This window comes from Balaenoptera borealis (assembly GCF_965194805.1).
Source record: "Balaenoptera borealis genome assembly, chromosome: 19".
Lineage (NCBI taxonomy): Eukaryota > Metazoa > Chordata > Mammalia > Artiodactyla > Balaenopteridae > Balaenoptera > Balaenoptera borealis.
This window is the reverse complement of record NC_138878.1, coordinates 7,518,345-7,531,121: the sequence shown is the minus strand read 5'-3', so window position 1 is coordinate 7,531,121 and position 12,777 is coordinate 7,518,345. Positions and strand designations below refer to the sequence as shown.

The 12,777-nt window shown below is 41.3% G+C and overlaps 1 protein-coding gene across 8 annotated transcripts in view; it reads right to left on the bottom strand.

The window, feature by feature from the left end:
* LOC309616161 (uncharacterized protein) overlaps positions 1-12,777 on the bottom strand; it is a 153,441-nt gene that overhangs the window by 113,389 nt on the left and 27,275 nt on the right. For all 8 annotated transcript variants that reach the window (XR_014237302.1, XR_014237303.1, XR_014237304.1 and 5 more), the window contains exon 4: positions 9,866-9,967. The gene's annotated coding sequence lies outside the window, so the exon portion shown is untranslated. The remainder of the gene's footprint in view (positions 1-9,865; positions 9,968-12,777) is intronic.

Sequence of the window (12,777 nt, the reverse complement as noted above, 5' to 3'; positions counted from 1 at the left end):
TTAAAAACCCCGCACCTCAGAGAGTACAGTACATCTACACTTGCAGAAACCAGTATAAACTCCCAACGCTGGAAGCAGTTGTCATGAAGTAAAAAACCTCTCTTCAAAAATAAACTCTGATCAATGAAACCAAAAGTTGTTTCTTTGAAAAGATCAATAAAATTTACATACCTTTAGCTAGACTAACCAAGAAAAAAAGAGAGAAGTCTCAAATTACTAAAATCAGAAACAAAAGCACTGCCAACTTTACAGAAATAAAAGGGATTATAAGAGAATACTATGAACAGTCACATGCCAATAAATAAGATAACCTAGATGAAATGAACAAATTCCTGGAAACACACAAACTACCAAGACTCAAGAAGAAAAAGAAAGATATTGAGTCAGTAATTAAACAAAATAAACTTCCAACAAAGAAAACCCAGGACCACGTGGCTTCATTAGTGAAGTCTTCCAAATATTTAAAGAAGAATTAACACCAATCCTTCTCAAACTCTTTCAAAAAGTAGAAAAAGAGGGAACACTTTCTAACGCCAAGCAAAATCACATGGAAAAAATAAAGCTATATACCGGTATCACTTGTAAATACAGATGCAAATATTCTCAACAAAATACTAGCAAACTGAATCCAGCAGCATAATTAAAGGACTGTACATCAATACCAAGCGGTAGTTATCCAAGGAATGCAAGGTTGGTCAAAATAAATCAATGTAATATACTGTATTGATAGAATAAAGGGGAGAAAGCCACAAGATCGTATTAATAAATGTGGAAAGAGAATCTGACAAACTCCAACATCTTTCATGATAAAAACACACAACAAACGAGGAAGAGAAATGAAGTTCCTCAACCTGATAAACAGCATATGTGAAACTAGTTACTCTAAGCATTTTTAAATAAAATGAAAAAAAAAATCAGACATCCTGACTTTCTTAAGTTAATTGTATTTGAAATAACTACTTAATTGATGATAATAAATTTCTGTAGATATGTGGAGTTAAAAATTAACAATTTTGTAATTCCTAATGAAATTAAAAAAATAAAAGAGCACATATGAAAAACTCACAGCTAACAATATACTCAATGGTGAAAGACTGGACACTTTCTAAGATTAGGAACAAGATAAAAGTGTCTATTCTCACCACTTCTACTCAACATTGTACTGGAAGTTCTAGCCAGGGCAATCATAAGAATGAATGTATGAATAAATAAATAAACAAATGGCATCCAAATTGAAACAAAGGAGTAAAACTATCTCTATTCACAGATGACATAATCTTATATACAGAAAACCCTGAAGGATCCACAAAAATACTATTAAAGCTAACAAACAAGTTCAGCAAAGTTGCAGATACAAGATCAGTATACAAACATCAGTTGCTTTCCTATACGTTAGCAATGAAAAATCAAAAATGAAATTAAAAAACAATTCCATTTACCAGAGGATAAAAAAGAATACTTAGTAATAGATTTAAACAAGAAAGTGTAAGATTTGTACACTGAAAACTATAAAACTTTGCTAAGAGAAATTAAAGAAAACCTAAGTAAATGAAAAGACATGCTGTGATCATAGATAAAAAGCCTTAACATTGTTAAGATGGTAACAGTCCCAAATTAACCTACAGGTTCAATACAACCCTATCAAAATTACAACAGCCTCTTTTTTTTTTTTTTTTGACAGAAATGGACAAGCTGATGCTAAAATTCATAAGGAAATGCAAGGGAACAAGAATAGTCAAAATCTTGGAAAAGAAAAACAAAATTAGAAGACATACTTCTGATATCAAAACTTATTGAAAAATGATCAAAATCAAACTGTGTGATACTGGCATAAAGACAGACATATAGATCAATGGACTACAACTGAGAGTACAAAAATAAACCTATACATCTATGGTCAATTGATTTTCAACACCATTCAGTGGGACGGAATGGTCTTTTCCACTAATGGTGCTGGGGCAAGTGGATATCCAAGTGCAGAAGAATTAAGCTGGACCCCCTACCTTATACCATATACAGAAAATTACCTCAAAGTGGATCAAAAATGTAAATGTAAGACCTAAAACTATAAGAAGGAAATATAGGAGTAAATCTCTATGACTTGGATTAGGCTATGGTTTCTTAAATATGAAACCAAAAGCACAAGCAACAAAAGAAAAAACTAGATAAACTGTATTTCATCAAAATTTAAAAATCTGTGCATCAAAGGATACCATTAAGAAAGTGAAAAAGATAAGTGTTATGTACCGAATGTTTGTGTCTTCCCAAAATTCATATGTTGAAACCCTACCCACTAAAAGCTTAGGTATTTGGAGGTGGGGGCTTTGGGTAGTAATTAGGATTAGATGAGGTCATAAGGGTGGAGTCCTCATGAACGGGATTCGTGCCCTTTGAGGGTCGTAAGAGAGCTTGCTTCCTCTGCTCTGTTCTCCATCATGGGAAGACACAATGAGAAGGTGGCAGTCTGCAGTCTAGAAGAGGGTTCTCACCAGAACCCAAACATGCTGGCACCCTGATCTCAGAACTTCCAGCCTCTAGAGCTACACAATATAAATTTCTGTTGTTTTTAAACCACCCAGTTTGTGGTACTTTATTACAACAGCCTAAAACCAACTAAGACAACAACCCGGTGAATTATAGTAAATATTTGAAAATCATATATCTGATAAGTGTCTAGAATTCAGAATCTATGAAGAAATCTTACAAGGCAATAAAATGACAAACCAGCCAATTAAAATATATGCAAAAAATTTGAGCAGACATTTCTCTAACGAAAAAAAACCAATGCCCAACAAACATATGAAAAGATGCTCAACATCACTACTCATTAAGAATACGTAAATCAAACCCATAATTTGATATCACTTCACACCTACTAGGATGGTTAAAATTTAAAAATGAGAAATACAAATGTTGGTGTAGGTACGGAGAAATTGGAAACCTCATTCATTGCTGATGGGAATATAACACGGTGTAAACACTGCAAAAAACATTTTGGCAGTTCCTTAAAAACTTAAACATAGAATTACCATATGACCCAGCAATTTTACTCCTAGGTATATACCCAAAAGAAACAGAAACGTATATCCACAGAAAAGCTTGTAGAAAAATGTCCAAAGCAGCATTATTCATAACACCCAACAAGTAGAAACAATCCAAGTGTCCATCAACTAAGGAACTGATAAATAAAAGGTGGTATATACAAACAGTGGAATATTATTCAGTCATAAAAGGGAATGGAATACTGATATATGCTACAGCACAGAAGAATCTTGAAAGCATTATGCTAGGTGAAAGAAGCCAAACACAAAAGGCCACAGAGCATATGAATCTATTTATAGTAAATGCCCAGAATAGGCAAATCCATGGAGACATGAAGTAGTATAGTAGTTGCCAGTGGATGGGGGGGGGGGGGGGGAGGGGGATGGGGGAAATTGGGAGGTAAGGGATTTCTTCTTGGGGTGATGGAAATATTCTAGAATTAGCGGTGATGGTTGCACAACACTGTAAATATACTGCAAACCACCGGATTGTATACCTTAAAATGGCTAAAATGTTTTATTATATAAATTATTTAGAAAGCAATAGTAAAAGAGAAACACAAATATCGTACGATATCGCTTATTTGTGGAATCTAAAAAAATGGTACAAATGAACTTATTTACAAAATAGAAATAGAGTCACAGATGTAGAAAACAAACTTATGGTTACCAAGGGGGAAAGGTGGAGGGGAGGGATAAATTGGGAGATTGGGATTGACATATACACACTACTGTATATAAAATAGACAATAAGATAGTAAGCCAATAGATAATAAGAACCTACTGTATAGCACAGGGAACTCTACTCAATACTCTGTAATGACCTATATGGGAAAAGAATATAAAACGGAGTGGATATATGTATAACTGATTCACTTTGCTGTACAGCAGAAACTAACACAACACTGTAAATCAACTATACTCCAATAAAAACTAATCAAAAAAAAGAAAGAAAACAAAAGTAAACTTTGATTTGGGAAGATGAACTGTCCCCTTTGCCACTTTGTTCTAGGTTGTTCCTTTGCCTTAGCATCGGCTGCTCTACAACGTCATTCTTGGCCAAGCCAGTTATTAAGACCCACAGAAGGGGAGGTACACAGGTTTATATATGGTAGGTGCCCAGTCCAGGTCTAGTTCTTTCCTGGGTCATACCCTGCCTCATGAGTGACCTCTTTCCTCTTCCTAACACCTGTCCATCCCTCCATCAGCCAGGCCAGAGCTCTCTGCCTGAGCTGGCCTGGCTTGTGAGAAAGCCAGTTTGCAGGGGTACCAGTTCTATATTGCCTTGGGCTGCTACTCTCCGTCACTCTCTGTATTTTTGCCTGCCTCTCGCTGCTCAACTGGAAGATGACACTCCAAAGAACACTTCCAACTAGCCCTTCTTAGAAATCATCACTTCCTGCCTCATCTCACCAAAGCTTTCCTTCCAATGTTATGTTCCACTTCTGCTTCTTACTCTCCCATTATTCCCAAACCCCGGACTTTGCACTCACACGTGGCTGTCTTTCCAATCCGAAGCGAATGTTCCACTGACCCACGTTTACATACAACATGCCATGAGTACAGTAAGTCCCCTACATACAAACCTTTATGTTGTGAAGTTTTAAAGATTCGAATGTATGTCTGCATGTCTAATCACATAAGTTAATTCACCTGTCTGGCGTACATCGTCATGTGCATGCATCCTCTACAAGTGGTTGTGCTTTTGTGTACTTTACTGTACAGTACTGTATAGAGTACAGTAGAACAGCATCTTTATTTCAAGCCCAGGATGTCTGGAAGCAAGCGTAAAAGCAGTGGTGATATAGCTGGTACTATACTGTACTTCTCAAGGTATTGTACTGTAAGATTAAAAGTGTTCTCTTTATTTTTTATGTTTGTTTTTTATGTATTATTTCTGTGAACAGTATTATAAACCTATTACAGTATAGTACTATATAGCCGATTGTGTTAGTTGGGTACCTAGGTTAACTTTGTTGGACTTAAGAACAAATTGGGGGACTTCCCTGGTGGCACAGTGGTTAAGAATCCGCCTGCCAATGCAGGGAACATGGGTTCGAGATCTGGTCCAGGGAGATCCCACATGCCGTGGAGCAACTAAGCCTGTGCACCACAACTACTGAGCCCGCATGCCTAGAGCCCGCGAGCCACAACTACTGAGCCCGTGTGCTGCAACTACAGAAGCCCATGCGCCTAGAGCCCGCGCTCCGCAACAAGAGAAGCCACCACAGTAAGAAGCCTGCGCACCACAAAGAAGGGTAGCCCCCGCTCACCGCAACTAGAGAAAGCCCACGCGCAGCAACAAAGACCCAACACAGCCAAAAATAAATAAATAAAATAAATTAAAACAAAAAAAAAACCAAAAAAAAAAACCAAATTGGACTTACGAACACGCTCTTGGAACGGAACTCGTTTGTATGTGGGGGACTTACTGTACAGGATGTAAACATGTGAGCACTGACTCTGTGTCAGGCACTCTTTGCTTCACAAGAGTGCTTCCTCGAATCTCCAGGAAAACAACACAAGGTGGATACCGCTGCCCCACTTTCTAGCTAAGAACACGGAGGTCAGGGAGGAAAGCAACTTGCCCATGGATATGGGGCTGGAAAGAGGCTCAGTAATCAACACTGGGGGTGCCTGACTCAGGAGCCGATGCTCTTTCCTCTACACTGCTATCTTCTGTTTTGAACACTGAGACCATCATTAAGCACCCTCCTATAACGCCATTTCAGAACCCATTCCTTGGGGAATGGCTGTCAATAGGCAAGGGATTTCTTTTTGGGGTGACGAGAATGTACTGGAATTAGTGGCGATGATTACAGAATTCTGTGAATACACTAAAATCCAGTGAATTGCACATTTTAAACAGTGCATTTTATGGTATGTGAATTACACCTTTTTTTGTTTTTTGTTTTTAAAGAACCCATTGGTATCGTTATCTCTAGCAGCTCAGCCCAGCCAGAGAGAAAATGTGAATAATTTATCACCTCTGATGGTTTCCCATCACACTCAGAAAACATCCGACTGACTTTCAGACGTTCGCAGACGCTGTGGGGCTCCACCCCTACTGCTCACCACTCGCCCTCCCCGAGCACATCTGCACGGGGCACCCCACCGCAGACACCTACACCTTCTCACCTCCCCCCACCAACTTCTCCAGAAGCACCGGATAATGATGTCCCTGGAAGTGGCCACGAGGAACCACGGATGGGAGGAATAAGCCGCCCATGTCCTCCCCTCCAGAGGAAGCATGATGAGATGTGCTCCATGTGGCCCGGAGAAGGCAGGCGACTGAGCCCACCTGCCCACTGGCAGTCAGGGCAACGACACTGCCTTCCCTTCCCTTCTCATTCCCCCACTCCCCTTCCCAGGCCTTGTGGAATCACCTCTTAAACAGTTGTCTGCACTCACACCCTCGTGTCAGAGTTTTCTTCTGGAGAAACCAACCTCAGACAAGGCTTTCCCTGAGGTGGTCACCGCCCGTCTCTCTGATGCCACCTCCCACCACTGGCCCCTCACCCGACTCTGTCACTCCCACACTGAGCTCCTTTCCCAGCACACAAGGTTGATCCCCCTGCAGGTCCTGTGCCCTGGCACTCGGGTCTCCCTGCCGGGAAGCATCTGCTCCTTGCCCAGGCATCCAGAGCTTCTTTTTCTTCTGTGGTCACAGCTCAAATGTCCCCCCTAAGAGAGATCTTCCTTGAACTCTAATATCGACCCCAATGTCCCATCCCATGGCCGGTGACACCCCCCCATCTTTCACTCCAAAGCATCTGTGCACAGAAGGAGGTGCTGGAAGGTCTGATTGCCCCTCTGGGTCCAGTCCGCCTGCTCTACCCTCTTCTGTGCGCAGGGAGGCTGAGCTTTATGGACAACAGTGGGCTCCAGGGACCTCAGGCTACAAATTGGTTTTGGCCACCAGATGTTCTCGCAGGCAGTCGGGGACAGGAAGGGTGTGGGTCAGAGTATTGATTCCCGACATGTGCTCCCTGCCAGGGTCCTTGGTTCACCTTGAACCTGCCCACACCTACATAAATAGTACTTTATGAAATTCTCCTGAATTATTCACTTTGTGCCATCTGTTTTGTGATGTCTGTGTGTTGATGTGTGTGTGTGTGTGTGTGTGTGTGTGTGTGTGTCCTGTTATACATTCTCTAAAATCATTTTAAATTTCGACATTTTTATCTAGCTCTCCCTATAGGAAAGTAAACCTCATGAGAGGAGACATCCTGCCTGCCTTTTCCGTGACTTTATCTGACTGTGTCCTCAGTGCCTAAAACCAAGCTCAGCATAAAACAGGTGCCTGTAAATATTTTTTGAATGTATACATTCCATTTATTTGCAATTATTTTACCAAGGGAAGCCTACGTATTGCTAATGGATCAGGTCACCTACATTTCTTTAAGTAACTTGTTTCGGGTCCCAGGCAACAAGGTTCTCTGAGTTCATGCTTATTTTCCTTAACCCCTTTGGCTCTGGAAGCTGCAACACAGGGTTACAAATGAGTTATTCTCTGGAATGGATTTAGCTGTCCCCTTCTGTTACAGGTTAATAAAATCTAGGAGATTATCTCTGAACAGCCAGAAGTACATTGTGGGAAAACGAGGAGACAGTTAAGAAACAAGGATTTGAGTTTTCAACATTTATGTTTGCTTTCACTCTTAATAAATATTTAAGGTAAATTGAATTTAACTTAACTTGATGACGATATAAGTTTAATAGTCATCTGTTTATAGCAGTACTTTTGCAAATTTTCAGCTAAGAATCTTTGGCTCTTAACCAAAATGCATTTAAAAAAAAAAAAAAAACCTTTCTCCTTCTACTATAAATTTATAACTCCACGTTCACTTATGTAATTGTTGTATAAAATCAATTTCAGTTGTATTTCCTTTGTAGAAAAACAGATGGGAAAGGACTCATTTGCATTTGGAATTTACTTGATTAAGGTTTACAGAAAAAATGAGAAATTGCGATAGGCAGAATAACGCCACTTGCCCCCCAAAATGTCCATGTCCTAATGCCTACAACATGTGACTCTCTTACTTTACATAGGAAATGGAAATTAAGGTTGCAGATGGAATTAAGGTTGCTAATCAGCCAACTCTAAAATAGAGAGAGTATCTTGGATTCTCTGGCTGGGCTCAGTATAATCACAAAGGTCTTGCAAAGTGCAAGAGGGAAGCAGAATTACAGGGATATTATGTAAGAAGGACGACTCTACCCACCGTTGCTGGCTTTGAAGATGGAGGAAGGGCCACAAGCCAAAGAATGCAGGTGGCCTCTAGAAGCTAGAAAAGGCAAGGAAATAGATTCTCCCCTAGAACTTCCAAAGGAACACAGCCATGCTCACACTCTGATTTTATCCTAGTGAGACCCATGTCAAACTTCTGACATGCAGAACGGTAAGATAACTAATTGGTGTTGTTTCAAGCCAAGTCAGTGGTAATGTGTTACTGCAACAATAGAAAACTAATGTAGAAACATAACCACATTCTCCCTTTTAGAGGGGCAGCCATAGTATCTCTCTTCTACATGAGGTATTTTTATTTTTGTGGGAAATTTCAATTCTGCAAACATAAGTACAGAGTCATTTGGGTAGACTTTTGGCATTTTTTTTTTTTACAAGTCTATAATACATTCCAAGTATTCCCATCAAAATGGGAGGTTCCCTTAAATTAAACTGGGTTAATCTTTCAATTCCCAGCTCTTTTGCAATAAGCAAAGGAGAAAAAAAATATCCAAGTGCCCAACAGTGTGCTGAGTATTGAAATAATGTAGATGTGCAGCTCTTGCTTTTCCCACCCAGCACAGTTGGCGAGCCGCAGGACAAGGGGTTAATATCCGTGAAGAAGATCAGACCTGAATTGTGAGAGAATAAGCAGCTCCCGAGAGCAGTGCGTTATTTTAAAAGTACATTTTCCTGCTTCTTGTTTTCCTGCTTCCATGGTGTGAAGGGAACCTGGGTTTCCTGACACGTTCCAGCTAGTTCAGACGCTCCGAGAGAGCCAAATGACTCAGTCCCTGGACCACTACCAATGTTTTCGGGATTGAATCCCGCTCTTATTTTCTAAGGAACAATGTTTAACTGGCCTCTGTGGCACTGTGTCAACTGACATCACCCTTTAATTGCAGATATGTCACGTCAGACTACCACCAATATTGAGGCAAGCATCCCAAGACGAGTTAAACAACACGACGGAGGCTGTAGTGTGTTTTCCATATTCCTGGTCAAGGGGAAGGTATGGGCCATGAGGATGTGTACAGTCCAAGCCCTCTCAATCTGACCGCAAAAATGCTCCAACAGGTCAAATCACATTTACCCACCAAGTACAGAGCAAGCCAGTGTGACAGTCTCTCTGAAGGGTACATTATTCTGCCCTCATCTATTTTAAGTAACTCCCATGAATCAGGTAGTACGTGAAACACACCAAGCTAAGTTCACACCAAAAGCATTTCTATTTCCCCCTGTGATGACTACTGTATATGCAATGAATTATGGGACTCAAAATAAGCTATTGCTTAGGGATTTTGAAAGTTAATATGTGCATGGAAGGCGATGAAGTCATGAGCCCAGTGGCCTCTGAATTAGTAAGATCCTGCGAAGGAGATCTTACCCAAACTTGTTTTCAATACCAGGAGATCAGGAGTGGATACAAAGAGAAATGACCTGTGTATTGGTCCTTTACACAACTGTTCATCCAGATATGATCTCACACATAGTCACTGGTTGGCTTCTAGTAAGACACTCAACTTCTCCTTGACATAAAAAACAAGAGCTGCCTTTATGGACTTGAGAAGGTAAAAGCCAGTGATCTCTTTCATACCTGTGAGAACTGAGATTGAGGACTCGCTGGAGGACCCTCATGAAGGCTCTTTAGTATTCCTGGGGAATGAAGCTGATCCACTGCAGCAGACTTGATGAAGGTCTAGAGAAGAAAGCACAATGAAAAAACTTTCACAATGCTATGCGGGTCTTTGGGTTCTCCTGAAAAGACAATATAGTTCTCTGGGTGATGGCTGCAGGTTTCCCCTTTTGATGGGTACATATGTAGAAGAATACGGGGCAGCAGCCAGCTCTAACCAGAAAACTAAGATAGGGAAACCAAGAACGCAGAGTTTACAAAAAGGATGACATGTAACTCGGGCTATGATTAGAATCAGACAGCAAGATGGCAGACCAGGAATTACCTAGTTAAGAGGGTTCTTCAAGATGTGTACACTATGTGCTGAACTATCAATAATTTCATACAGACTCTTTGCTATGGGATTTCTTTTCTCAGTGCTATTCTGATGCCCATGTGTGAGCCATGTGAATTTTAAGGGTGCTATGGATTGAATGTCTATGCCCCCTTCCCCCTGTCCCCAAATATTCATACGTTGAAACCTTACCCCTAATGTGACGGTATCTGGTGGTGAGGCCTCTAGGAGGTGATTGGGTCATGAGGGTGGGGACCTCATGAAAGGGATTAGTGCCCTTTTAAAAAAGACCCCAGAGAGCTCCTTTGCCCCTTTCTGGTGAAAGCCAAGTAAGCAGGCTCTCATCAGACACCAGATCTGCTGCCTCTTTGATCTTGGACTTCCCACCTCCAGAACTGTGAGAAATAACTGTTGTTTAGGCCACCCCGTCCATGGTACTTTTGTTTTAGCAGCCCCAGTGTACTAAGGCAAAGGGCATCGTCTTCCATTCCTGGAATTTGACTGGAGAGCTCTCTCTGATTGCCTGGATGGCCTGCTCCAGTCAGGCGCAGCTCTGTTCATGAAAGACGAAGGGGGCCAGAAATAGATTATGCGTGGAGGGGGCAGGGACAACTGCCTGAATACAGTTGCAGAAGGAATAAGAGAACAGCAGGGATCACATAAAGCTTTCGCAACGGCAGCTTTAAAACAGATAAAGTTGGCTGTGTCAACGTCATTCTGTTTTCTGCTCACCACCTGGAGTAGGTACTTTCCTCATAGGTGAGACACTGACTAGGTACCTTGGACATCACATGCCAGGGAGCTTGCCATTCTCTGTCTCCAACAGATAAATCACGGTCCTCTCATTATAATAACACTCAGTTCCTGGCAAAGTACTAGGCACTTTCCATGTATTATTTCATGACGACTTCTCTGCCATGTTCTTTAAAAGAAGTCCCCAAAAAGTCCGAGGAATTTGGCCAACAATGTTTTGGATGTCCTGACGTTGTCTCTGTCTGCAAAGGTACTGGATTAAGGCCAATGTGTATATTGTTTAAGCTAAGGTTGGATTTGAAAAAGACCCGGATATTCTAATGCCTGTGTTCAATACTTTGCCACTTAAGCTGACTGCAGATTCTCAGGCCAAAAGGAGATATCAAGGCTGACAGAATGCTCTCCATACAGTTCAAATAAACTGGTGAAAAGAGAAATAATCATAATCCTTCCCAATTCAGTTGCGTTTAGTTTTATATAATCTTACTATCTCCCTTAAGCTTAGGCATGTTGCAGAGAGTTTTCAAAGTGTGGTCCTTGTGGAACTTACCAGGTCAAGGCCTTTGTGAGGTGAGGCTTCATGAATCTAAACTGCTAGCAACACCCCCAGGAACACCCACTTGCAGGACAGTTTTAAAACCACTGTCTTAAACTCGGGTATCCAGGGTCCCTCCCTCCCCGCTCCCTCCCTTTGTTTCTCCTTCTCTCTCTCCTGTTCTCCTCCTGTCCCATGATTGTCGATTCTTTTGTGCTTTCATCTCTTCTTCTTTTCTCCCATATTTTTCTGCCAAAGTTTACTTTTGTCCACGTGCCAGTGAGAATGGAGATACGGACAATTAAATCAAATGTAGGTAGGTAGGTAGGTAGGTTTAATTAAACAAAGAAAAAAAAAATGTATTCTTCAGACTTTTTCTCAAGAAGAATAAGACATTTCTTTAGACAACTTCCTTGGCAAGTAGGAGGGATACAAGCTGAGGACCTCAGGGACCTGATTTGAACAGCAAGGCTCTGCAGGGGGCAGAGAGAGGAATGTGTTTATTGCTTCTCAGCAGAGAAGGGGAGATAAGGGAGGCTGAGGGGCAGAGAGGAGGAAGAGAACCAGTAAGATGGGGGAGGGGAGCTCACAAACCACAGTGTGGCCACCCCCAGCACTTGCCCCAAGTGTAAATAAAATATACCCAAATGCTCATGGAATCCATGTTAGTGGAGTTTTTCAGTCAACAACGAAAGCTGAATTCTGTATCTAGGTTGATCCCTGAGAGAACCAGAGAATCTAGGAAACCAAGGAGAAGCACAAGGCGATGCACCCCAGGAACTCAGACACTTCTGGAAATCTTCAGGAGGGCTTGAGATTGCCGGGCACAAGCCATGAACTTGGAGTCTGAACTGAGTTTAAAGGTCTCTTAGGAAGACGGTAACCGTGTGAGTTATCAGAAGATCAGGTCACTTTTGAGAGTTAAAGGGAGCATCTGAAAGATGTAGGGACAAGAGGCATAGACCAGGGAAATGATCACCCCACCTAAAGAGGATTCAGATATCTTGAATTCATGGGAAAGAGAGGACACACTGTGGAGCTTGCTCAGAGGGTTTCCCCTAAACTACACTCAGGCTGTTAGGGGGCAGAGGAGAAGGGAAAGAAAGGTGACAGCAGCTGGAGGAGAAGCTCAGGAAATGAATTACAGACGCCTTTATGTCTGTGAGAAGATCAATTCCGGTGACCTTAGGTAACAGATGATGGTAGATTTAGTTTTATAGTAGATTCAGATAAATAACCAACACTGGTAAA